A 27,248-nucleotide genomic window follows, 5' to 3' on the forward strand; every position below is an offset into this window, starting at 1 on the left:
TTAAATCCCTTGCTCTTTTTAAGCATTTCTTGTTTAATACCTAATCAGCCAGAAAATGTGGCTTATCCCCACTTCCCATGCCTTCAGCAGCCTTGCTGTCATACCTGGACTGTCGTCATAGAGCCAAGGACTCTCCACCTGCTCTCTCTCCTTTCCCGTCCCCCCGTCCATCCTGCCTGAGACAGCCAGGCAGGCCTAAAACTCTGCTTTTATCAGCCAGAAATGTGTCCAGGAGCAAAGGGTCCTGTCCTTTGCCTTGTGTGGGATCAGTGGCCTGGGTCCTGTCACTTTTTTGAACCCCTATGTTCTTCAGTTTCACCAGTCCTCAGCTGACACTTGACAGCTCACTTGGGGCTCTTCCTTGAGATGCAGGACAGCCAGAGATCCTGGCGCTCAGGAGACGCGTCTTGTATAAGCAGGTAAGCAGCAGAATCGGGAGCAGGGCCGGGCTCTGCGGAGGCCTGAGACCTGCGCTTCTCCCACTGCTGTAGTGGCACTGTGGAGCCTGCCTGGAACAAGCCCCTCCAGCCCAGGGGGCGCATCGTCAATGCAGGGGGCTTCCTGGACCTCACGCTCCCCGGCGCCTTGGGCCATGTGGCCCCAGTGGAGTTCGTGTCTTGTTCTGGCGTCAGCAAAACGGGTTGTCTTTTTTGTTTTTTAAGTTCAGGGATACAAGTGTAGGTTTGTTATACAGTTAAACTCATGTCACAGGAGTTGGTTGTACAGATTATATCATCACCCAGGCATTAAGCCTAGTACCTACGAGTTATTTTTCCTGATCCTCTCCCTCCTCCCGCCCTACCCTCCAAAAGGCCTCAGTGTGTGTTGTACCCGCTATGTGTCCACGTGCCCTCATCATTTAGCTCCCACTAACAAGTGAGAATATGTGGTATTTATTTGGTTTTCTGTTCCTGTGTTAGTTTGCTAAGGATAATGGTCTCCAGCTCCATCCATGTCCCTGCAAACGACATGATATCATTCTTTTTTATGGCTGAAGAGGGGTCGTCTTACCCATATGGTGTCCCCATTTCTGTCCCAAGCAGTGGTCAGTTAACTTGGAGCAGCGGAGGCCTCACCTGGTAGGAGCAGGGCTGTGGGGCAGGTGGAGCACAGAAAGAGAGGAGGTGGCTAATGCGTGACCCCCCGGCCTGCCCTCCCTTTTGCATGGATAATGGTAGTCCCATAACGCCTTATTCTGGAATCACTCTCTGCTATTTTTAGATACTTTCATATACATTATTTCTTTTGATCCTTACAGTCACATGAAAGTTTAGAGTAGGTATCTTTATTGTTACCTCTTTTTACAGGAAAGGGATTCAGACAGTACAAGACCTCAGCCTGAGACGCAAGGCTTCTCCGCTAGTGAGAGGTGGAATTGGAGTCCAGGTTTTTGACACCAAACGCAGGCTTTTCTCCACCTCGCTGTGCTGCCTGTTACACTTCCCTGCATTTCACAGCACTTTCAGTCATTTACACGCTTGGTTCTGGCAGCAGTGCTCTGAGGCTGGAGGGGCGTGGATGATTATTTTGCAGATGAAGATCGAGGTTCCAGGACAGTTGGTTGTTCCGTCACATGGCGAGTCAGTAGCAGAACTGCAGTGAGAACAGCTGGACCCAGCATTACATCCACTTGGCAAGGAGAAGTGCCTCTTAGGCCATGCAAGTGAGGAGACTCTGGCACAGCCCAAGTCCTAGCAGCAAGGGTGGGTGAGAGCTGCCATTTGTTGACCTCTGCCCTGGGCCAGAGCGCGTGTATACCTCATCCCCAACACAGGTTGCACACCCACAGTCACTGGCTGGTAGGACTCTGTGATGGCGACAGTGGTCCATTCTACACTGTCCACTGTGGGAGCCACTAGTCGTGTGTGACTGTTGGGCACTTCAGATGTGGCTAGTGCACCTGAGGAACCATAGTTTTAATTTAAATAGTCCCATGTAGCTTCGTAGCTGCTGTTATTGGACAGCGTAGAACTAGATGAAGGCTCAGAGGGTTGAGGGTCACACAGGAAGTAGCTGAGTCCAGATTCAAGTCTGGGTCTGTGAGATTGCAAAGCCTGTAGCATTTCCACTGGTGCCCTGTGTAGGGAGGGCGATGTGCGTGAGTGGTGGACATTGGCTGCGAGGTTCAGAAGGCTTCATTTCATTTCGTGAAGGCTGCCCCTCGCTCCCTGGCTATGCGCTCGGACAGCCACGTCACCGCTGTACCCTCCTGCGTCTTCATCCTCATCGGTGCTGATGCTGTTGTATTGACCACCTGTAACCCCATTTCTCGGAGTCAACAGAGGCTCAAAAAGATTGAGAAACTTGCCCAAGGTCACCAGCTTTTACTGGAAGGGTCACATTGGCATAAATGCAAAATACCCTATTTTTGCTCCTGTTTCTCACCAGCTCCAGACCAGAGCTAAAGCAAAATGAGAAAGCGCCACAGAGGTAGCCAGGAAGCCCTCCCACTCCCCAACACACACCTCGCTGGCCCCTATCTTTGAGAAGACAGCATTGTACTGAGCATGCTGTCTGAGCACAGTCACTACTCCCAGAGAGTGGACAGAGGGCCAGGCACGCCACTCCTGGGGGGCAGCCTCGCCTGTGTATTTGCAGCTTTCTCACAACTATTCTAGAAAGCACTTGCTTTAAGCAAACATTTTTTTTAAAAGCATACATAATCTTAACTACGATTTTTGTTTCATTATGGAACAAGATGTGTTAGTTCCAGCACACTTACTATGCAAGTCATGAGAAGGCGCAATTCATTGTCACTCGTGAGCTGTGTGACCTTGGTCGAGTCTCTTCAGCCCCACCCCCGCAGGTGGATTAGATAACCTCCACGAGCCCTCCTCCAACGTTTCTGATTCCTTGGGTAGCATGGGAAGTAGAGAAACCAGGGTTCTGGCTCGGACTGCCACTTTCACGGTGTGTGACTTACCTCTGAGCCTTGGGCTCCTCATCTGTAAGGATGCCATTCCCGTGGAGTGGGAGCACCGAGCAAAATCTGGCACAAGAAGAGCCTGGCGTGGGGCCGCCATGGGGCACATGCTCAGTGAAGGTCCTGATAATGCTTTTGTGCTGCATGCACAAGACCCAGCAATACCGCATAGCCGCATCTCAAGGAATAAGGAAAAGATGTTGGAAGAAGTCTCTGTCCTCAACTGGGAGGAGAAACACGTCCTCTTCGGGCCAAGATGGTGGCAGCAGTGCTGAGAACGGCACCAAAGAGCCTCCTGTGGCAGCTTTCACTGCAGGGCAGCCTTGCCCCCTCACCTTAGTGGGTGTGGGCTTTGGGGGCTGTGCCCACCACTGGCACAGCTGGGAGGATCTGGTAGGGACACGTAACAAAAGCATTTAGTCCTGGAAAAGGGAGATTTCCCTGAGCTGAGGGGAGGGCATGGCTCAAGAGAGGCGCAGGGCACGAGGATAGTGGCTCAGCCATCCCTGCCAGCCCTGGTCTGAAGCAAGCCTAGAGTCCAGGTGAGCCCCCAGGCTGACAGTCGGGGATATGGAGTCAGATGGTCAAATGTCAACACTGTTGCTGCCGGGCGCTGTGATTTTCAGCACGCTCTTGATGCTCTGTGAGCCTTATTTTTCTCATCTGTGAAATGGGGAGGGTAGGGCGTAGAATGTAATACCCACGAAGGCCCTTGTGTGATGCCAGGCCAGGGCAGGCTCAGTGGTGGTTATTCGCTTCCTGGGGCCTGACCCAGCTGTTAGAGGAGAAGGCTGTGCTTGATGCTCTGGCCTCTGGTGTCCATGAGGCAGCAGAGAGGAGTGAGTCTGCTAGGAGCCCCACTGCTGATCTCGGGAAGGCTGTGACCTTGGCGCCAACTGGGAGAGCCAGGGCCTGAGGTCTGGGGCTGCTGGCGTCCAAGTCTCTTGGGTTAGGCCTGGCTGGCTGGGTGATCAAGACCAGAACCCCAGGTTTGGGGAGGGCTTCCTCATCTGACCACTCAGGAGCCCTGAGGATAGGATCTCCTGGACACCGTGGGTCACCCCCATCTTCTGGTCAGAACCTTTCTCACAGGCCTTCCTGGGGGCTCGGACCTAGACTGCCAAGGGGACAGGGGTCACAGAGCTTCAAGGTTCCCAACCTGGAACTGTGCGTACCCCCAGCCAAGCACACACACTCAGGGCCATCCTTCTTCCCATCCACCAACCCACACCCTCTGCCAGCCTTTCCCACCCAGCTTCCCCTCTTCCTCCAAGCCCAGCCCAAATGTCTCCCACTGCAGCAAGTGACCTCTATGACCTCAGCCAGGGACGCCTTCCCTGGGCTCCTCCATACTTTGTACAACCCATAGTATTGAGCATGTGGTCACGTGTGTTCATGTCTTTTTATTACTTTTTTTTGATAAAATAACGTAACATAAAATCTACCTTTTTAACCATTTTTAAGTGTCATGTTTAGTAGCATTACGTACATTCTCGCTGGTGCAACCGCCATTACTACCTGTCTCCAGAACTTTTTCATCATTTCATACTGAAGCTCTGTATCCATCAAACATTCTCATTGCCCCAGAAGGAAGCTTTGTATCTGTTATCAGTCACTTCCTGTTCTCTCCCCGAACCACCCCAACCCCGACCCCACCATGGCAACCAACATTCTACCTCCTGTCTCTAGGAAATTGAGTGGTCTAGGTGTATCATAGAAGTGGAATCATACAGTATTTGTCTGTGTTCGTGTCTTTTTTTCTTTTTTCTTTTTTGAGACAAGGTCTCTGTCGCCCATGCTGGAGTGCAGCGGTGCCATCGTGGCTCTCTGCAGCCCCAGGCTCCCAGGCTCCAGTGATCCTCATGCCTCAGCTTCCTGTGTAGCTGGGACCACAGGTGAAGCCACCACTCTCAGCTAATTTTTTTTTTAATTATTATTTTTAGTAGAGACGCGGTCACACTATGTTGCCCAGGCTGGTCTCGAACTGAGCTCAAGTGATCCGCCTGCCTTGGTCTCCCAAAATGCTGGGATTACAGATGTGAGCCACTGCACCCAGCCTGTGTTCATGTCTTAATCCTCCACAGGGCCTTGTGACTAGTGACTGAGCAAAAAGAGCAAATGAAGAGGCAAAGAATGCTACCGCCATGCCTGAGACTTCCTGAGACAGGCACAGTCCCCTGCCTCACCCAGCTCCTAAAGTCCTAGAATTCATGCATTCCCTTATGATGGCCAGACAGCATTGTAGATTTGGAGACCCCACAGTGAACAGAACAGACTACAGTCCCTGCCTTTATGGAGCTCACAGTTGAGTCGAGACAGTAAAAACATGTATAGTCTGCTAGACAATGGTGAGCCCCAGGGAGAAAAATTAAATTGGGGGGCAGGGCGCAGACAGGAAGTACCAGGCAATGTTGCAGTTCTAGGGAAATTCTAGCCAGGAAAGGCCTCACTGATTCAATGACTTGAGCAAAGACCTGCTGGCTTTGAGGGAGTGGCCATGTGAATGTCTAGGGGAGGATGTTCCTGGCAGAGGGACAGCCACTGCAAAGGCCTGGAGGCAGGAACATGCACAGCCTGCTTGAGGATGCCTGGGAGGCCAGGGTGGCTGGAGCAGAGTGGGCATAGGAGAGGGTAGTAAGAGATAAAGTGAGAAAGTGCTTAGGGCCCAGAGTATGCAGGGCCTTCTAGGTCGTTTTAAGGCTGTGGCCAGTGAAGGGTTTTGAGCAGAGGTGCTGCAGCTGCTGTGCAGAGAATGAAGATAAGGTGGGGAGCGGGGGGTGGTGCTGGAAGGTTACTTAAGGGGCCATTGCAATATCTCATCGCAGCAGAATTTCATAAAAATGAAAATGAAGCCACAGCCAGAAAATATTTCTGAGTGGCTCGTTTGTTAGCCAAGCAAGGAAAATGATGGCGTGGACACGGATGACAGTGAGGAGTGATCAAGTGATGCCCACCGGGTCCGCAGATGGACTAGATGTGGGATTTAAGAAAAAAGAGGTTCAAGGATAATTCCCAATATTTTTGGTCTGAAAGTGGAAGCATGAAGTTGCCAGGTGCTTTGCTTAGGACAACCTCAAGAAGGCAGGGAAGACAGAGCACACGGGGCATGTGGGCTGAACTCGAGAGCCTACTGCATGTCCAGGTAGAGAGGTGCGAGTCTGGACTCAGGTGGTAAGGTCACCCTGTCCACTGTTCCTTCATTTTCTGGGATCTGGGCTAGCACCTGGCATCACCAGAGCTGCAGCTCAGACTCTCTCCCTCCTCGACGTGGGGCAGAGACCAGGTGTCACGATGTGCCCCTTCTTCATCCATCCATCCATCCATCCATCCATCCATCCATCCATCCATCCATCCATCCAATGCGCCCTGCTCATCTCACCTATGTCGGGCACAGTACCAAATACAGGAATGAGTATGACGTGGCCTCTCCCCTCCACAGGCCCACAGTCTGGTTACAAATTCTCTACCCTCCTCCTCCGGCTTCTGCCCCTCATTCCTCCCTTGGCCTCAGTCTGTCCATCGGTAAAGCGTCTTTGGATCAGACAGTCTTTAAGTGCCCCACCAACTTGGCCCTCCCATAACCTCAACTTGCCCATCCCCGCCCTCCTCTGGGCCAGGCCCCCACAGCCTGGCAGAGCTGGGGGATGGATCTGTGTTGGCTTCCTGCTCCCAGAACAACCATCTGACCAACAAATGTGCCCTGACAACAGTTTTGCTGTCTTCATCTTCCACCGAGAGGTGGTGAACTGTGGTGAAGCAATTAAGTCAACCTAGCAAATGAGGTTTGCAGTGCACAGGACTCACGAGTAAGTGACTGGGGTCAAGGCATGCACTCCCAAGGGGGCTGGCTATTGGGGGAAGAAAAATCTTGCTGTTTTTATTTACAAAGTAGACACATAGTACATACACAGATACATTGTATGTCTGTAGTATTAAAATGTTTAGGGAAGGCCGGGCATGGTGGCTCACTCCTGTAATCCCAGCACTTTGGGAGGCCGAGGCAGGTGGATCACTTGAGGTCAGGAGTTTGAGACCAGCCTGGGCAACGTGGTGAAACCCCATCTCTACTAAAAATACAAAAATTAGCCAGGCATGGTGGTGCCTGCCTGTAATCCTAGCTGCTTGGGAGGCTGAGGCAGGAGAATCACTTGAACCTGGGAGGTGGAGACTGCAGTGAGCCGAGATTGCACCACTGCACTCCAGCCTGGGCAACAGAGTGAGACTCTGTCTCAAAAAATAATAATAATAAATAAAATTAAAAATAAAAATGTTTAGGGGAGAAAATGTCCTAAAAGGATCCCTGGGAAATAATACTGGGAAAAAATGGTGAGTAACACCACGTTAAGGGAAGGAGGGGAGGGTCAGGGCTGAGAGCCACACTCATTTGGCCACAGTCCTGGTACTAGGGACAGAGGGGTGATCAAACTCAGAGACACTGCCCTTAAGAAGCTCACAATCTAGTGAGTGAGAGGCAATAAAGCAGGCAATCATTATACCCAATGACGAGAGCCATGCCAGAGCCGGGGCAGGGAGGGAAGTGGAGTAGGGGAGGGGCTTCACATCAGGGAGGCTCCTGAGACTGGGCCAGGCAAGGTTGCAGCAGGTGAATTTAGATAGCTCGGGGAATGCCAGCCCATTGACCCCAGCTCCTTGTCTAGACGCAGTCCACAGATGCCTCCATAGACTGATCCCCCCATAGACTGATCCCCTTGGGCAGGGTGGGGCACAGACGGGGTTGAAGGGAAGCCTTCAAGTTCAGCTCAGTATACCTTCTCGCCAGTGTCTGGAAGATGCTGGAATCCCCCCGTTAGAGCCTTGTCCCTCAACCTGAGAGATGTATCTTAATGGCAACCTGATAGAATGGAAAGAATTCTAGACCAGGTGCCAAAATAACAGAGTCTTGGTCCCAGCTATGCCCCTGATGTCTAGAGTATCCTGGGAGAGGCCAGCTCTCTCTCAGTCTCGACTCCCTACCTCTAAAATCCCTTCCCCCACCCACTTCACATGGGGGTTGGGCAGGAGAGGCCCACAGACACCATCAGCCACAGCCTGTAGATCTGTGAGCTCACTCACTCATGCCTGCGATGAGCAGGCGAGGAGACTGAGGCATGGAGAAGTGAGTCACTTGCCCAAGGTCACACCTATTGTAAGAGGGAGCCAGGATCGTATCCCAGTGGCACTGATGGGGTGAGTGGGGAGAGGCGGAGGTGGTTCAGGGGAGGCGGATGCGCTGGCCCTACAGGCCCTCTGCTCAGCTCTCCCATGGGTGGCCCTGGGCTGTCCGTCCGAGAGCCACGATCCCTCACTCTTCCAGAGGCTGTTTATAAGCAGAGCACGTGCTGAGGAGATGGGCTCAGTGGCAGCTGGGGGCCCTGGAGACCCTGAGCTGGGAAAGGGAAGGCCCATGGGGCCCTGGAGCTGTCTTCACAGGCCTTCAACTGTCAGAGGGATCTATTTAGGACACAGATCTGACCACACCGTGGCCCATCCTCACCCCCCACAGTTCCTGAGATGAAACCCTGGCAGCTTAGCCAGACAGTGCCCTCCGAGACCCGACCTCTTCAGCCTCGTCACTCACTCTCCCCTGCCTCGGACTTCACTCTCAGGTCGGCAGACTACCAGCAGCCTCCATCTTCCCACCAGCTCTGCCCGGCCCCATTTCTGGGGCAAGAAGGAAGTGCGGCCCTTCCTTCACTGAGCCTCTGCATGTGCTGTCCCCGTGCCAGAGGGCCCTTCCTTGGCCTTTTCCTGACCAACACCTGCTGACACTATAAGCCGTGACTCAGATGTCACCTCCTCCAGGAAGTCCTCCTGTGTGCTGCTTCTGCACCCCATCCTTCTCCTGATCCTTGAACTTAGGCTCTACTGCAGTCATCTGTGTCTGTCTCAGCAACACAGGCCGGGTCAGAGTCGGCATCTGGGTGTGGACTGCTCACATGGCTGCCCTCATAGGAAGGCCAGAGCAGCCAAGGCAAGTGCTGTTTTCCCCATTCAACAAGTGAAGAGATGGAGTCTTGGGAGAGTAACTGGCCCAAGGTCATACAGGTATTAGGAGGTGGAGCAGGGGTTGAAGCCCTGAGTCTGGCATCAGAGCACTCATGGGGCAAGGTGAGTCTGAGGTCTGCAGTCTTTAGAGACCTTCACTGACACTGGGGTTCTCAGACATCACCTTCTCCAACAGTGAGGACAGAGCCCTCACTGTCCACACTCCCCACAACAGTCCTATGCCACTCCCCCTCCTCCCACCGTCTTAGTCTTTTACAGAGCACTTAGCAGGATGGAAAGTTTTATAGGCCGGGTACGGTGGCTCACGCCTGTAATCCCAGCACTTTGGGAGGCTGAGGCAGGTGGATCACTTGAAGTCAGGAGTTCGAGACCAGCATGGCCAACATGGCAAGACCCCATCTCTCCTAAAAATGCAAAAATTAGCCAGATATGATGGCATGTGTCTGTAATCCCAGCAACTTGGGAGGCTGAGGCACGAGAATCACTTGAACCCGAGAGGCGGAAGTTGCAGTGAGCCAAGATTGAGCCGGGCAACAGGGACAGACTCTGTCTCAGAAAAAATAAAGTTTTATAAATGTCTTTACTCGTTGGCCTGTCTCTGAGAGCCCCACAGGGGCAGGGACCCGGCCCGCCTTGTTCCCTGTTCACTGTTGGGTTCCCAGTGCCTAGGCCAGTGCAGTGCTCAATACACGTTTGCTGCACGAACGAGCACTGAGCACGTGCCTGGCGATGGCGAAGCACGGTCTGTCATCCTCTTGGTCGCCCCAGCCACTCGTGAGCCAGGCGTTCTGCACATTTTTCGGATGAGGAAGTGGAGCCCCAGAGAAGTTAAGGGCCTGGCTCAGGGTCACTGAGAAGTGGCTTGGTGGTCAGGTTTGTCTGATTCCAAAGCTCCCACCCTTAGACTCTGGGCCACTAATAAGGGTGCTACACCTGGCAAGGCTCACAGACTGGCCCGAAGTCACCCAGCCAGCTTCTGCTCAAGTCGGTGGCTTCCTTCTTCACACAGCTTTCTGCTGGGTCCCCCGAGGGCTTAGGCGTGGAGCAGGTCATATTTTCAGTACTTTCATTCTGCCTTTTATTAAGCCATGTAAGGGCTCTGCAGACTTCATAATTGTCCACAGTTCAGCTTCGCCTTTTTTCCCCTTTGCAGTTTTTAAAATGAACACACTCCTTCAGCAGCTGCAGCGTCATTAATTCTCTGGCCCCATCCTTGATGAGGCCTCAGGCCCGAGGTCGGGCTCCTCTGATGGCCCTGGCAGGAGCCTTTTCAAGCTCCTAATCCACTTGGCAGTTGTTTGAACTCTCAGAAATTATGCCTTCTCATCTCGTCCTAATGAACTCGTAAGCCCGGTGAACGCCTTAGGAGATAGTGCTTGTTCTTCCCGGCTCTGTCCCTGAAAGAGAAACTCAAGCCTTCCAAACACTCCTTTCGCTTTCCCTTCCGGGCCTCAGTCTCCCCGCCTGTGCAGTGGAGGCTCGGAGTCTCTGGCATGGAAGCGCTCTTCCAGCTTAGACGTTCCAGAACAGAGACAGTGCCATTCCCTAGAAATAGAAGGTGAGCCACGCGTGTCATTTTAAATTGCCTAATAGCCATATTAAAAGGGTAAAAGGAAGCAAGAGAAATTAATTTCAATAATGTATTTTATCTAGACTACCTATATTTCAAGCGCTCAGTGGCCACATGTGGCTGGTGGCTACCGTACTGGAGAATGCTGTTCTAGAATTATTGTCTTGTTCTGCTCCCAGCCTTTCCTCTCACCCTTCCTGGGGCTGTGGGCTGCCCTCGTTCTCCCAGTCCCTACCCCCCTGACTGAGTGCCAGCCTGGATGGCAGTTACAAAGCCGTGACACCAAGAGCTGGGCTCTGAGGGTGAGGGGTCCTGCTTGGCCATGAAGGTACACGCAGCCTCCAGAAGGCTTCTCACCCTGCCCCGCGTGGGAGGAGGAGATGGAAGGGGAGAAGGGCACTGCCTCCCTCTTCGAAACCCCAGGAAAGGCAACATCATGGGGAAAACAGATCTCAGAACGTGAGTTCTATTTTGGGGGAGGAGGTGTCCCTTCAGCTCAGAATCCATCAAACCAGGTGCTGGGCTAAGCCCCTGGCACGAATCATCTCATTTTATGCTCCCAAGGGTCCTGTGAAATGGGTCATATTCGAGGCTGAGCACAGTGGTTCACACTTGTGGTCCTAGCTACTCAGGAGGCTGAGTCGGGAGGATCACTTGGGCCCAGGAGTTCGAGGCTGCAGTGAGCTGTGACTTTGCTGCTGCACTCCAGCCTGGGCAACAGAGTAAGACCCTGTCTCAAAAAAAAAAAAAAAAATTCCAATTTGGGAGGCAGGGGGGAGAGAAAATAATAAATAAATAAATATGTGCGCTATTCAGATCCTGATTTTTACAGAGGAGGAAACTGAGGCTCAGAAAAAGGAGTGGCTCTTTTCCTTGTTCCTAGATCCCTCTTTCATTCAGTCACTCCCTTTCCTTCCTTCTTCCCAGCTGTGTGTGTGTGTGTGTGTGTGTGTGTGTGTGTGTGTGTGTGTGGGGCATAGCGGGAGGGCTTCGTGGGAAATAAACTCCCTTCCCACATGCAGCCTTGGTTTCGGGCATTAGAGCTCCTGCCTGCAAACTGCCTGATGCTGGGGGGTCAGGGTGGCAGGGAGACCCATGCTGAGCAGGACTCTGCAACAGCTGAAGTGGGAGTGGGGCTGTGGGAGGGAACGGGGGCTGGAAGGTGGAACTTTCTTCTCCCACTGGATGCCCGGAGCCCAGGCCCCCTCACAGCCCTCTGGATCTTGCCGGTCTGGTTCCTGCTGGGATCCCAGGTCCCGCGCTCAAGGGACTGGCACTGAGCAGGTGCTCCTGCCGTCCTCATCCTGCCTCTCTGCCTCCCTCCCCTCCTGGCTCTTCTGCTCCCCACGGACTTCCTCAAATCCCAGTCTCCGCCTCTGCCCTCCAGCTCCTTGCGGGTCTCTCTATCTGTCTGGGTCTCTCTTGCCCTCTCCCTCAGTCCAGCTTGACTGGTCAGTATCTTCTGGCCTCTCTCTGGCTGCCTGTCTCTCTTTCTTTCTCTCCACACTTCTCTTGCCTTTTCTCCTCTGACTCTTCTTCTCTTCCCATCTCCTGTCTCTGTTGCTGTGTCTCCCCAAGGCCCCCATCCTCACCCTCATCCTCTGACTCTTTCCTGGCCTTCTCCTCTCTCTTCATCTCTCTCTCTTGCTCTATCTCTCTCTCTCCATCTCTTTCTCTCTTTCCATCTCTCCATCTCTCTCTCTCCCCATCTCTCCCTCTTTCCTCCTCTCTCTCCATCTCTCTCTCTCCATCTCTCTCTCCCCCGTCTCTATCTCTCTCCCTCTATATCCCTCTATCTCCATCTCTCTCTCCCCCGTCCCTCTCCATCTCTCTCCCCTACCTCCATCTATCTCTCCCCCTCTCCATCTCTCTCCTTCTGTCTCCCTCTATCTCCATCTCTGTCTCCCCCCTTCCTCTCCATCTCTCTCCCCTGCCTCCATCTCTCTGTCCCCCTCATCTCTCTCTCTCCATCTCTCTCTTTCTGTCCCTCTGCATCTTCTCCCATGTCCCTCTCTTTCTCCATCTCTCTCCATCTCTCTGTCCCTCCCTCTCTCCCTTCCTTTCTCTCCTCTCTCACTCCATCTCTCTCTTTCTCCCCTCTCTCCCTTCCCCCTCCCTCTCTCTCCCTGTCTCTCTCTCTCTCTCTCTCCATGCCTCTCTCTTTCTCTCTCTCCCTCTCTCCCCACTCCATCTCTTCTCTCTCCCCCATCTCTCTCTCCCTCTCTCCCTCCGTCTCTCTCTCTCTCTGTCTTTCTCTCTCCCCCTCTCTCTCTCCCTCTCTCCTCCTCTCTCCGTCTCTTTCTCATCCCTCTCTTTTTCTCTCTCTCCCCTGCTCTCTCTCCATCTCTCTCTCTCCATCCCTCTTTCTCTCTCCCTCTCTTCCCCTGCCCTCTCTCCCTCTCTCTCCATCTCTCTCTCCATCCCTCTTTCTCTCTCCCTCTCTCTCTCCCTCTCTTCCCCTGCTCTGTCTCCCTCTCTCTCCATCTCTCTCTCCCTCTTTCTTGTCCCTCTGCATCTGTTCCCATGTCCCTCTCCCTTCCACACCCCTCTCTCCCTGTCACTTGTTTGTGCCTCTCCTCCCCAGCTTCAGTGGCGCCCCGCTCCTCGCTCCTCTCGGCCTCCCGCCTTTCCTCCTTGGGAAGGCAGGCGCCGCAGCAGCCAGCAAGAAGCCCCACTGGATGACAGCCGAGCCCAAGCGTCCCTCGGAGCTGTCACCGAGGAAATCACACACCAGCTCCTGAAATTCAAATTAGAGTTTTGCTGAAGCTGCTAAAACTCATCAAATACTATCTTTGAAGTCCGCTAGCAAGCTGGTCATTGCTCTTAAAAGAATCCCTGTTGGAAATGAGATGGTAGAAGGAGGGTTCAGGCAGGGCCTCTATCCGGGGGCCTGGGAGTGGGGGCCCCTCCTCCCAACCACCCTCCCAGACATGCCCAGCACTGATGGTTACTGTCTGGGGGCTCCCTCAATGCAGGCTCTCTGGGTCGGCCCCCAGCCTCGCCAGGCCAAGATCCCACTGCCACACAGAGAAAGGAGCTCTGGGGTAGCAGTCTGACTGTGAGCTCTGGGGTCAGACACCAGCATCCAGGTCCCCATCCCTCTGCTGCTGCCTAGCCTTGTGACCCAGGGCAACTGACCTCATCTTTCTAGGCCTCCTCTGCAAACTGGGATATGAGTATTTAGCCTTAGGGTGTAGTAAGGTGTTGCATGAAAAGCACCCAGCATCCTTGCTGCTCAATAAATGACTATTGTTTGTATCATAGTAACAGTTTCAACAACACATGCAGTCATTAATAATAACAGGCACAGCAAATACGTGTCAGGCATTGTTTTAGTTTGTTGTTTGTTTGTTTTGTGACAGAGTTTGGTCTGTCGCCCAGGCTGGAGTGCAGTGGTATGATCTTGGCTGACTGCAAACTCCGCCTCCCAGATTCAAGTGATTCTCCACCTCAGCCTCCCAAGTAGCTGGGATTACAGGCGCACATCACCACGCCTGGCTAATTTTTGTATTTTTTGGTAGAGACAGGCTTTCACCATGTTGGCCAGGCTGGTCTCGAGCTCCTGACCTCAAGTGATCTGCCTGCCTCAGCCTCCCAAAGTGCTGGGATTATAGGTGTGAGCCACCATGCCCGGCCAGGCATTGTTTTAAGAGCTGTATTTATATTAACTCATTCCATTCTCAGAACAACCCTATGAGGAAGCTACTCTTTAATTTTTGTAGAGATGAGGTTTTGCTGTGTTGGCCCGGCTGGTCTTGAACTTCTGGCCTCAAGTGATCCACCTCCCTCAGCCTCCCAAAGTGCTAGGATTGCAGGCATGAGCCACCATGCCCAGCTGGAAGCTACTCTTATTATTCCCATTTTATAGATGAGAAAAATGGAGCCCGAGAAGGTAAGAAACTGGCTCATGGTTCCTCACCCACCTACCGTCTCCCCAGCCTCTTTTCCAGTCTCTCCTCTCGGGTTCCCAACCCCAGGCCTGGAGGTCTGTCCTGAGCCTGCCCTTTGCCAATTGCCTGCACTTAAATATTTTCTGGTCACCTCTGCCTGCCCCTTCCAGGACCCCTAACCCTATAGTTAGTCCCTTCCAAGGGGGCGGCCTGCCAGATGGGGCTGTCACCACATGGCCAGCCTGCCTGGAGTCTCTGTCCCTTCCAGCCGGGCCTGCCTGCTTTTCCCCCATCACCCGTCGCCCACCCTAGTCTGACCTTTTCCATCACAGATCATCCACTGGGGGTTTGGTGTTATTACAGGCTACCACTGGGCAGGGACAGGCAGCTTTCTACTCAGTAACTTAAACATAAAAGTCCTCGACACCCTGCCTCCTGTTCTCTATGACTGATGACTCTCGGAAAGGGCAAAGTGAACCCACACTGAGATGGAAGGATTGAGCCCTGCGGCCCTCGGGGACATGAGGGGAAGGCCCGCTGTGTGTGGAAAAGGCACCCAGGAGGGATTGGCCGGCATGGGTCCCGCCCGACCCCATGCCTGGCATCTTAGAAGGATGGTCCCGGAGCAAGCACGCCTGTGGCACAGTCGGTGGAGCACACCGTGAGAGCAGCTGCCCCACAGAGCGGCCTCAGCCCTAGAAATGAGCACACGTGTCAGGCCTCAGGTGGCTGCAGAGCCAGCGGGAAACCCCCCAGCCACCACTCAGTTTCAGCCAGCTGTCCGCAGGACGCTGCTATGACCAGAGCCTGTGCCAGAGCCTGCCAACTTTGAGCTGCCCTGGCGTCTTTCATTCACTCAGCAAGCCTGTGTGGATCCCCACCATGTGCCAGGCCAAGCCTTGGGGAAGTCACCACCCAGCCCCCTTCACATCCCCAGGGCCTGGAGAAGAGACACCACCCAGCATGGCTGTGCCACTGTCATGAGTTCTGTGATGTGGACATTCAGGAGGCTGAGGCAGCTCTAAGGACACCTGACCCAGATGGGGGAAGCAGGGAAGGCTGTGGAGACCTGAAGTTGGGGTCATTTGAAGTGGAGTTCACAGGCAAAGGGCCAGGGTGAGCAGGAGAGGAGTGTGCCAGCTGGGGCAGCAGCTGAGGGGAGCAGAGAGGCCTTGGTGGACAGGAGTGGGAAGTTCAGAGTGGTTCTTCCGTGGAGCTGGGGAGGCAGGAGTGGTGAGACCCTCAGCTGGAGAGAGTAGCAAGAACTAGGCCACAGGACTCTCTTGGCGGGGAATGGCCCAGAAGGGATTCCGGAATGTTTCCTGAAGATTTACTCTAAAAGGATTTGGTGGCTAAGTTCAGGCCTAAGAAACCTTCCCTGAGTCTCTACCACGTGCCTCGAACCTAGCGCTGTCTGAGCAAAAACGATTGCCCACAGAGGCAGCAGCCCACCCCCACAGGGCCTCCTCAGCCCCGAGTGCACCGCAGGCTCTGGGGTCCCACAGCTGCCAGGCCACCATCTCTGCCCAGGCTGCAGGGACCGGACCACAGGCAGCCCACACCCACCCACCACTCGGTTCCAGCCAGCCATCCGCAGGATGTTTCTATGACCAGGGCAGGACAGGAAACTTTTCAGATAAGGAAACCGAGGCCCAAAGACAGGGAGGCCTTGGTCACACAGCAGTTAGCAGCAAGGCCAGGACCTGGAGCCTGGGCTTCCCATCTAGGGCTTTTTTTTTTTTTTTTTCTGAGACAGAGTTTTGCTCTTGTTGCCCAGGCTACAGTGCAATGGCACCATCTCGGCTCACTGCAACTCCGCCTCGTGGGTTCAAGCAATTCTCCTGCCTCAGCCTCCTGAGCAGCTGGGCTTACAGGCCACCATACCCAGCTAACTTTGTATTTTTAGTAGAGACAGGGTTTCTCCATGTTGGTCAGGGTGATCTCAAACTCCCAACCTCAGGTTGAGACCCGCCCGCCTCGGGCTCCCAAAGTGCTGGGATTACAGGCGTGAGCCACCGCGCCCAGCCATCCAGGGCTTTCAACACAACCTTGTGGAACTCAAATGAAGCCTGAGGGTCTTGTTTAGGCAATTTCACTGATGGCCAAGGCAACAGGATGTACCATGGCAGCAAGCCCATGGCCCCTTGCCTGCTGTGCGCCAGGTGCATGCTGTGTCCTCGGGGGCTATGCCAAGGAACAAGAGGAGAGCGGATATTAAATAGCATCCGACCAACATCAAAACCTTTTTGTAAGGATGCAGGGAATGAGCGAGTGCTATGCAATATAAAGTGTAACGTGGAAGCGGGGAGGCCACGAGGGAAGGAGGTCTGCTGTCCGCCCCCAGTATCCCGTCCCTAAGCCAAGGGGGCTGCGGCACCACTTCCCGGGCTTTCCCATCCTACCCTCTGTGCCGCTCACTGAGCCTGTGTAGGCACGCGCGCGTGTGCACGGCCCGCATGTGCACGTGTGATAAGCAGGAGCCGCTGACAAGTGCCCCAGGTGTATTTTGGGGGCCGTTAAAGCTCCGTGTTTAATGGCTGGAGCCACAGTGGTCACGGCTGTCACCAAGGATTTCACGGGCTCCTTTACATCTTTAGCTTCCTTCCTAGACGACTTTATCATCCCCAGCGCCCCCAGCCCCTAGGCAGTGATGGGGAGAGGAGGTGGGGCCAGAGCGCTGAGCTCCCGCACGTTTGGGTTCACAAGCTCTGGTAGAGGGTCAGGCGCACAGAACAAGCCCAGGTGCAGACTGAGGGCAGGGTGGGGGCTCAGGCAGGGTCCAAGGTCAGAAACCCTTCTCTGAAACCACTCCACAGAGCCAGCGAGCTGGAGGCCGGTGGGCCAAGAGGCTGGTTCCAAAGCGTGGATGGCAATCCAGGACCAGCAGGAGGTGGCATCTGAAAGCCAGGAGGTCATGAGTGGGGAAGGCCAGGAACTTTAGGGGCCGGCAGAGGGACTCGGAAGTGGAGGGGGGAGAACCAGAGAGGAGAGGGCTGTGAATCCTGGCTGCATTCCCTAGGAAGCCGCTCAGATCTGGGGCCTGGAGCAGTTGCTGGTGAGGGCTGGTCTCAGGCTAAAATCTGAACAGAGCTGGCATCCCCAGAACCTGCGAACAGTCCCCAGGAAGCCAAGATATCCAGGGTGGGATGTGGGGGTGGGGTGCTGGCTAAGTCGGGATCCTTGAACTCAGCCACAGCAGCCACTTGCCTGCCTTTGAGCGCATCCCTCACCCACTCACTCCTTCATTAAGGGGTGATCATGAGGCACTCCCACTTCGGTGGGTGAGATGAACAATCACATTTTCCACACTGAGGTCAGTGCCAGGATGGAATTAGGCAGTGTGGGCAAAACGCCTGGCACAGCCCACTCCCCCTGAGAGTCTTATTGCAGTGAGCCGTTATGTTGGTGGGATGACCAAGGGGTGAGGGCCAGGGGGTCTGGGGGGGCACCCATCCAGACTTCAGGGGTTCAGTTCAGGGAAGGCTTCAAGGAGGAGGTGATGTCCAAGCTGAGATCTGCAAAAGACGTAGAAATTAGGCCCTGTGGGAAGTGGTGGGGTGAGGGGAGGGTGCCAGGCAGAAGGAGTAGCCCACGCCAAGCCCAGAGCAGAGAGGAGAGGACAGGAGTCCAAGATGCTGCGAGGAGTGAAGCAGAGGCCAGACCACTCAGGGCTTCGTTTCTCAGGCCACGGAGCCAGGGCTTCCTCCTAAGGCAGTGGGATCGCTGCAGGTGATGCCAAGGGAAATGTCTTGCGTTGGGAAGATGGCCCTGGCTGTGGTTGGAGGCAAAATTGGAGGTGGGGCACCTGGAGGCAGGAAGACCCCCCGTACAGAGGCAGTGACCAGGAGAGAGGGAAGTGATGGAGTTAACGAGGGGACAGATTCAACAGATGGGCTCGAGCTAGAACAAGGTTGGTCCCTGGGCGATTTCTGGGGTTTATTGGGAGGAGGCATCAGAGAGGCTGGGCCCCTGCCTGTGAGGCCACAGGGGTGGCAGACCGAGCCTAGGCGTGGGGCCAGACTGTCTCCACCTCAGCAGCAGTCCCTCCACAGCCCGAGGCGGGGGCCTGTCACCAGCAGCCCCAGGAAACATCCCCATGGAGATATGTCTGATGGACCTGCCACCACAGTGCCATCCCACCCGGCCGGCCGCCTTACCAGATAATCTGTTTTCACCAGAAACGTCCTTCAGCCTCGCCCCAACTCCCAGCTCAGAGCCAGGGAGGGCGGGACATGCTGGACTGAGAAGCTGCCTTTCTTCCCAGAACAAATGACCTTGGGCTAGGGCCGGCAACAGCTCGGCTGGGATCCAGACAGCCTGGGTCCCCAGAGCAACCCTGGGTGCTGCAGTGGGGACGGAAATGGGCTCTCACTCCCTCTTGCACACACATCCGAGGGAGTAACCCTGCATTTAGGACAAATCCAAATGAAACTAGACTCCCGAGAACTGCTCCTAGGTGGCCCTTGAATCACATGGGTCTCCAGTGTCCAAGTGACCCTCTGTCTCCCTCCCAACAAACCTGCCCCAGGGAGTTCTCTAGCCAACGGGACATATGCGGGCTGGAGAGTTCACATCTTAGTTCGGCTGCTTCCTGGCTGGGTGACCTTGGACAGGTTGCTCCCCTGCTCTGAGACTCTGGGGAGCCTAATGATGTGATGGCCCAGCAGCCTTGGTGAGAGGTGAGTCGGGGAGGGGAATTGCAAAGCACCCAGCTCATGTTGGGTACTGCATAGATCACAGCCCCTTCCGGCTGCTGCTTTCCACCCGCCCTGCTGGGGATCAGCACACAGACTCCCCTTCCCTCCTCCCGCCAAGGCTGACAGGTGAACAAACCCACAGCCTAGCTCCTTCTCCATGGTCTGCTTGCTCCATGGTGAGATGGCCCAAGGTAGCGGCCAGAGCCCCGGATAAGGAGCCAGGAGATTGGGTTCTGGTCCCAGATTTGCTGCTGGCTGTGCAACCTGGGAGATGTCACCTTCCCTCTCTGGACCTGGCAATCACTCCCTTTGTCCTTCCATACACACCACGCCCACACCACTGTTCAGCTCTCCCTCCTTTGGAGCCTACAGTAGCTTGTTCATTGCCAGGAAATGGTCTACATTAGTCTGTCTGAACCGTCGGATTAGGAGTGTCCGCAGGGCAGGTGATGTGTCACCAGTACCTAGCACCCAGCACAGGTCCCCCGCGCTGTCAGGCCTCAGAAAATGTGGGTGGATGGAACGGGATGGCGGTGGGACAAGGGTCTTCTTTGCCCATGTGACAGATGAGCACATGGGCCCAGGAGGCAGAGGAGGGGGACTTCCGAACGCAGAGCACTGGCAGTGGGCTGGCATTCCCTCCGTTCATTTGCAGCATTGGGGACTGAGGCCCAGATGTCCAGCAACCGAGATGGCCTAACACAGGGGCCAGAGCATCCCTTGTGTGGTACTGGCTGTGGTGATGACAATGGTGGCAGTGGCTGGGAAGGCGGCCGCCGTGGTGTGGGTGTGGGTGTGGGTGACTCTGGTGCTGGCCATGACCCTGGCTCTGGCTCCTGAAATCAGACCTTCGCTGCAGTGATGGAGGCATCGCCCCTCCCATCACGCCCTCTGCCTCAGCAGCTTGAATGAAAATCAGACACAGATCTTTAGAGCTGCTCAGCATCTCAATACATTCGGTATTGGATATTACCAAGTCACTCTCCTTAAACCATTCCCCTGCTCGAGAGAGGTGCCCTCACCACCACCCACCCACTCACACCCACGCAACCGCCGCCCCCACACACAAGTCACTGTCACCCAGGCACTGGCTTGCTCTGTTTCTCTCGCTCATCTCTCTCATACACACACACACACACACACACACACACACACACACACACGCTGTCTACCCCTCCTTGTTCTGTCTGTCTCTCTAGAAAACGGTGGCATGCACGGAGTTCCTCCCATATGTGAGAATGCCAATGCACTGTCCCCCCAACAAGGCAGAGTGGTGATACGGTTGTGTTTGAATATCAGGCACATTTACGCTCTTCTCTCCGATATCGAGCTGAGGCTTTCTCCCTCCTGCTCCCTGGGGACGGCCTTGGGGCTGGGCAGGGAGAGGCAGGCAAAGGGCCTGTGAAGCCCAAGGACCTACTCTGTGCCAGGCATCCTTTTAATCTTCACAACCCTGAAGGACAGGGGGTGGTGGCCCCATTTTACAGATCCGGACTGAGGCTCAGAGAGGTAGAGTGAGCTCCCAAAGCCACACAGCACACAGGCAGGATCAGGCCTGGGGTTTTTATTAAACCATGTCTACTCCAGAGCTCTTTGCTGCCTCCCAACAGTCTAGAGACTTTCCTCAGCCGCTTCCTGGGAGCCCTGTCACCCTGGCTGTCCCCAGGGAGGGCCTCTGCACCGCCCTGTGCTCACGCTTAGAAGTCAAGCCCAGCTTTGACCAGTGGACTTGGCAGAACCTCCCTGCTCCACCCACTGAGATTTTGGCCTCTCCTCGGGGGCGTGAGCTCCTTGACCTTCCCCACAGAAGTCTGAGGGGCCAGGGAAGGGTCAACCAACCCACCTGGTAACCCCCAAATCAATAACCCAGCACCCATGTGGCGCCAGCTCCATTCTCACTGCCCACCTGGCTCCTTGCCCAGGACTTCTCCACGTTCGGAGTCCTCACCCTGCTGCCTGGCCCCAGCTGTCTCATGACTATGTGCTTGGGCTTCTCTACCACTTAATAGCGGTGTGTGATCTCAGTGTGAATCCTGACTCTACCACTTAATAGCGGTGGCATCTTGGACACATCACATTCCCCCCTTCCGCCTGATCCCCATTTACATAGAGACAATGTCGATAATAATAGAACTCGCTTCAAATGATTGTTATTAAGATTAATAAGAATAGTGACTCTTCCGTCAGATTATCCTAGATGCAGAGAGCCCTTGGAGGCCCTGCCCCACGCTGAGCAGCACCCCAGAGGGGTAACGTGATTTGCCTAAAGTCACACAGGCAGGCAGTGGCAAAGACAATCCAGCCTCAGTTCCAGGACTGGGCCAGGCCTCAAGGAGGAGCCAGGGCCTCCCTTGTGGAGGGCAACCTGCCGGCCAGGCACTGACACGCTGGTGTCCAGTGAGAGCAGAGGGGCCCCTGCTCCCCAGGAGGGTGGTGAGAATCAAGGAACCACTGAGGAATCCAGGTAGGATTCCAGCCCCAGACAAGAGTGCCGCTGATGAGACGGAAAAGGCTCTGGGACAGAGCTGACTTGGGCCGGGGGGTGGAGGGGGGGCGGGGACGGGCCGGGTGGGTGGTTTTCCTGAGGACCCACGGCCTGAACCAAGCTGAAGGAGGAGCGAGGGGTGGTGGGGAGGAGAGGCTGAAGGAGGGAGCAGCAGAGACAAAGGCCGTGTGTGAGGAGGGGCACAGTGCCTTCCAGAAAGCTTGGGGAGGGGGAGGCAGGGACTGGAGAGGTGGTAGGGGCCAGACCCCAGACCCCGCCCCTCCCTCCCTGTACGTGCAGGTGTGATGAAGATTTGGGCCTTTATCCAGAGAGAACGATGGAAAGCTCTGGAAAAGCTCTAATCAGGTCAGAGGAGGGGAGGGCAGGGGCAGGGCTGACCATGACCTTGTGCACTGAATGGCTTCCTGGCTGCAGTGTGGCGAGCAGCTGGAAGGGGCCAGAGGGTGTGCACAGAGGCCAGGGATACGGCCACCAGGGATTTGGCCACTGTAGCTGTCCCCGTGAGAGGTGAGGGGGCTCAGAGCAGGCTGATGGCAGTGGAGATGGAGATCAGGCTGGAAGCATGGACACACTCCAGACATGTCCAGGTGATATCAGCAACAGGACTTGGGCTATCCTGGCCACGTGGCTGGTGGAGAAGGAGGCACAGGGACAAAGCGCAGTTTCCTGACTTGTACAACTGGGCAGCCCGTGGTGCTGGAAGAAGCCCAGGGCGTCATCTAGGGTAGGGGCAGGTGGTGTTTGAAGCGCTGTGGAGGTGACAATGGGCTGAGCGGGGACAGTGACGGAGGTGATCTTGGGCTGTGCAGGGACAGGGAGATGAGCAGAGTGGAGGGGAGACTGGGAGAGAAGGAAATGGGGAGGCCGTGAGAACAGCAGTTTGCTGGAAGAGGAGGAGAGAGGGAGGAGCAGGGGAGCGAGGGAGGCTTTCGTTCTGGTTTGTCAGGACAGGACAGACGAACGTGAAGGATGGAGCAGCCCAGACCTCTGAGGCCCCTCCTCATCCAGTCATCTTTCCACTCCACTCTGCCGCTTGCTTAGTGGTTCCAAACTGTGGACGTGATTGATTATGTGTAAACAGCAGGAAGCAATTAGTCTGTGCATGCCTGGCCATTAATAAGCCTCTTATGTATTTAGAACAACACCTCCCTTACCCTTCAACCCGAGAACCAATGTCTGGAAAACCGCCAGGAATAAGCAGACGAGACCTCTGGGCAGCCACACCATCGGCCCTAAACTCACACTCTACCCATAAGGCAGTCGCTCACTTACAGCCCGTTGACTCTTACTCTACAAACGATTCTAACAAGCATTCCTTTTTATTTTCAAAGTCCACAAGAGATTAGAAACCTCAATGCAGGAGGCAGTTAGAAACTGTCAGAGGCAGGACACTTGCAGCAGACAGAAGAGGCAGCTGACAGCCTGAGGGAGAAGGAAGAGAGAGAAACGCATTCAAGCCTGAGCGTTTCATGGCAGGACGAGTAAGTCCACCCAGCCCCGTGGCGCCAGAGACACCTCTGTCTCATACTCCACAAGCAGGGGCTTGGACGAACTCATCTCTAGGTCTTTTTCGACATCAAGATTCAGTGATTCTTGGTTCACAGTGATGACTCTCAACTACTAAGAATAGGCTAAATTACATTCAGTACTTGACACTTAAAAAGGACACTTTCGGGCCAGGCGCGGTGGCTCACGCCTGTAATCCCAGCACTTTGGAAAGCCAAGGCGGGCGGATCATTTGAAGTCAGGAGTTCGAGACCAGCCTGGCCAACATGGTGAAGCCCCATCTCTACCAAAAATATAAAAGAATTAGCCGGGTATGGTGGCACGCACCTATAATCCCAACTACTTGGGAGGCTGAGGCAGGATAATTGTTTAAACCCGGGAGGTGGAGGTTGCAGTGAGCCCAGATTGTGCCACTGCACTTCAGCATGGGCGACAAGAGCAAAACTCTGTCTCAAAAAAAAAAAAAAGGACTTTTTTGGAGATAATATTTTAAATTGTACATTTTAAGTTTTGGCGCCTTACAGTTTCTGTAGCATTCCCTTATATGGAAGGGGGTTTTGGGATTGCCTGTTTAATTATCCTGTTAGACAGAAACGCTGTGAGAACAAGGCCTGTGTCTGTGTGGCTCACTGTCCTCTTCCAGCACCTGGCACGGTGCCACACGCGGTGCCCAGTGCACATTTGTTGAATGAGTGAATTCAGTAATAAATTAATATTACATACCAGGCACCATTCAATCAACAAATGTATTCTTACATCTAATTTCACCTATTTCTTTTTACTTTTTTTTTTTTTTCTTTTTGAGATGGAGTCTCACTCTTATCACCTAGGCTGGAGTGCAGTGGCATGATTTTGGCTCACTGCAACCTCCGCCTCTTGGGCTCAAGTGATTCTCCTGTCTCAGCCTCCAGAGTAGCTGGGATTACAGATGCCCATTACCATGCCCAGCTAATTTTTTTTTAGTAGAGATAGGGGTTTCACCATGTTGGCCAGGCTGGTCTTGAACTCTGGACCCCAGGTGATCCGCCTGCTTCGGCCTCCCAAAGTGCTGGGATTACAGGTGTGAACCCCCATGCCCGGCCTTCTTTTTACTTTTTAATGTGATGCTAAACACATTTTAAATTACATATGTGGCACACTACTGTCTTTCTATCAGACGGGGCAGTCTTAGACCCTTCTGCTCTGACTCTGGAGGCAAAGTACAAAGTTTAAACACATTCCCCATGGTCTGCGTGAAAGTCTCCCACGCAACATAAGCTACTTCCTCACTTGTTTCTGGCTGGGAACACTTCAAGGGCAAGGTCAGATCTTAATTCCAGGGAACCACAGCTGCAGCCCGGTGGAGTGCCAGCACCAAGCTCCATTCCCCTTGCAACTCCGGAAAACACCTGGAGAAGGCACCTTACAGGTGGAAAAACAGAGGCCCTAAGCAGGAAAGCAACATGAGCCTCGTGTTAGGAATAGGGCTCTTCCAAGATCTCCAGTGACTCCACCTTCCAGCCAGAGGAGAGGAAGAGATTTAGATGCAAGTGTCGGGAATGCCCTGTCCCCTTTGACACCCCTCACAGAGTGAACCAAGCCTGCTCTGGGGTGTGGGGTGGGGGTTCTGAGACAGCTTGGGTGGGCAACAAGAGATCCAGGCCGGGGACAGGGTGGCTCAAGGATGGGCGAAGATTTAACCACTCACCCCTGCCCCGTCCTGACCCCTCCCACTCCTACACATCTGTCTTCTGCCGGAACATCTTTTCTACCTGGGCCTAAAATGGTACCCGGCCTAGTTGGACCGCAAAGCGCAGAGCCGCTGGGCTTCAGTCTCCTCCTCTAGCACGTAACCGTGCCTTCCAATCTTAGATCTCGTTATAGGTTTCCAAGCACGTTTGCATCTGTGAACTCACTTACGCTTCACAGCAACCCTGTGAGTTGTTGGCATTATCCTCATTTTGTAACTGGAGAAACTGAGGCTCAGAAAGGTGAAGCGAGGAGAGATACATCTGGGAGGGTCCGCACACAGGCGATGTCTTGTCTGATGTTCCTTGCAATTACTCTTCCCCCTCCCAGGAGAAGACATGGGTCAGGGAGGAGTCTGAAAGTGGGGAAGGACTGACTCAGTGGCCGCCCTGCTCTGCCAAGCCCAGCTCTGCCCGCCGCTGCCCCTATTACCTGTTTTGTAGAACAAGGTCCCGATGCGCTGATGGGAGAGGGACAGCACTGTTCAGATTCACCTGTAGGGTTCAGGCCAAGCCCACTTGGCAGGTACAGCTAGCACACCTGACCAGCTATCCACCTGTCCTGTAACTCTAGCCATGCTCACCTGGCATACTTGGCCTGCGGAGTGTGGCCCTCTTGGATGGCTGCTCATTCAGTCATTCGGCAAACGTTCCTGGAGCATCTACAGTGCACCAGGAGGACCCAGCGGGACCCAGCCAGGACCCTGCCATGGACTCTGCCCTCAAGCAGTTCAGAATCCAGTTGGCGAGAAGAGACAAAAGAAGCCACGAGCATCAGGGATTCTGCCCACGCACCTCACAGGGCTCCCTGTCCGTCAGTCCTCTCAAATTTCATTGTGCTTCTCTTTAAAACGGGTGAAATCTCTGCATTGCGGGGATTCAATGAGAAAAGACGTGCCAAGTCCAGCCTGGATGGTGTTCGCAGTGCTGTGGTGGAGCTGGGGAAGATTTGCCCTAGCAGGGAACCTGTCCCAGTCCCCCTCTGAGGCTCTCCTCACAGCCCTGTACTGCTTGACCCTTCAGGGAGGATGGAAGGTTAAGTCAACAGATGCAAGGTCAACTGTCTTCCTATGGAACTGTGTTCCTATGGAACTGTCATGTCCCCAAGAGCCCGGTGAGACCACCTGCCCCTCTAGGAGTTTCTTCCTTCCCATTGGCAGATGGGCAAGTTGCCCCTTTGAAACCCAGAACAGCAAAGGGGAGGGGTGGGAGGGAGAGACCCGGGGGAATGGGCACACCTGGGCTGGGGCATCCTGGGAGTTTCACAGGGGGCAGGGAGACAGCTGAAAGCGTGTTGCTCTTAGCATTCCACGGAACATTGGCAAAATGAATTCCTCATTTTGCTAAAGAGCTTTGGAATGTAGAGCAGACTCCTGACTCAGAACCATCCCTCATGCCCACCAAGTCCTTCAAGGACTCTCCAGGTCCAGAAAACCTGGCTTTCTTCAGTTTCCTCACCTACAAAATGGGCAAAACCCAGATTTGGTTGGCTCCACATACACTTGGGGATGCAGAACCCCAACCCCCAGCAAAGCCTGTCTCCACCAACAGATCTTTCTGCGAGCCTGGGATGGAGTAGGGAATGCCCAGGACTGCTTGTGACTGTGTTCTGCATACTGTCTGCGTTTCTTTTTTCTTTTTCTTTTCTTTTTCAAGATGGGGTCTTGCTGTGTCTCCCCGGCGGGAATACAATGGCACAATCACAGCTCACTAATGGCTCGCTGCAGCCTCAGCCTCCCAAGCAATCCTCCTGCTTCAGCCTCCTGAGTAGCTGGGGCCACAGGTGTGCACCACCACACCCAGCTAATTTAAAAAAAAATTTTGTTGAGATGAGGTCATGCCATGTTTCTCAGATTGGTCTCAAATTCCTAGGCTCAAGCGATCCCCCTGCCTCTGCCTCCCAAAGTGCTGGGATTACAGGCATGAGCCACCATGCCTTGCCTTGTCTGCATTTTTCTGCCTCTCCTCTGCCCACTTCTCTGACACTCCAGGAGTGAATTCCCAGCCATGGATTCTTCTATCTGATGAGCCTTGAATCACAGCCCAGAGGTCTGTGGGCTATAGCCACTCCACTCACAGGTCTGCCCACACTGTGGTGTTATTAAAATGTTTACATTAGCTGCCAAACTTAAAAATCAAGAGCTATCACATAAATGTTCCAGATAGACAACTTGTTCTTGAAAATGCAGAAAACGGCACACGTTTCCACCAGCAGTGTTGGCTGGATCTGGGTACACTCTCCTAGCAGGCTCCGTGAGGGTGCCTGCCTTTCTCACGTAGGCGTTTGAGTTTGCCACTCTGGGTCTAGTCCAATCTGCTTTGTACTCACCTGCCCTCTTATAGCGTATCTGAACAATTTCAGCTAGTATCTGCTTAAATGCCTCTGGTCACAGGAGGCTCACTACATTAGCGAGGCAGTCCAC

At 54.2% G+C, this 27,248-nt stretch overlaps 2 protein-coding genes across 8 annotated transcripts in view; both read left to right on the top strand.

Annotated features, from left to right (window-relative positions):
- The window catches only part of C1QA (complement C1q A chain), a 431,051-nt gene that overhangs the window by 326,066 nt on the left and 77,737 nt on the right, over positions 1–27,248 (top strand). The window contains exon 1 of one of the 6 annotated variants that reach the window (XM_050792680.1): positions 17,822–17,825. The exons of the other annotated variants lie outside the window; for them this stretch is intronic. The gene's annotated coding sequence lies outside the window, so the exon portion shown is untranslated. Of the gene's footprint in view, positions 1–17,821; positions 17,826–27,248 lie in introns of those variants that run through there. 6 annotated transcript variants of the gene reach the window in all.
- The window catches only part of C1QC (complement C1q C chain), a 110,206-nt gene continuing 86,230 nt past the window's right edge, over positions 3,273–27,248 (top strand). The window contains exon 1 of one of the 2 annotated variants that reach the window (XM_050792697.1): positions 3,273–3,282. The gene's annotated coding sequence lies outside the window, so the exon portion shown is untranslated. Of the gene's footprint in view, positions 3,283–5,682; positions 5,693–27,248 lie in introns of those variants that run through there. The other variant, XM_050792689.1, reaches the window with a different exon arrangement.

This window comes from Macaca thibetana, chromosome 1 (genome assembly GCF_024542745.1).
Source record: "Macaca thibetana thibetana isolate TM-01 chromosome 1, ASM2454274v1, whole genome shotgun sequence".
Lineage (NCBI taxonomy): Eukaryota > Metazoa > Chordata > Mammalia > Primates > Cercopithecidae > Macaca > Macaca thibetana.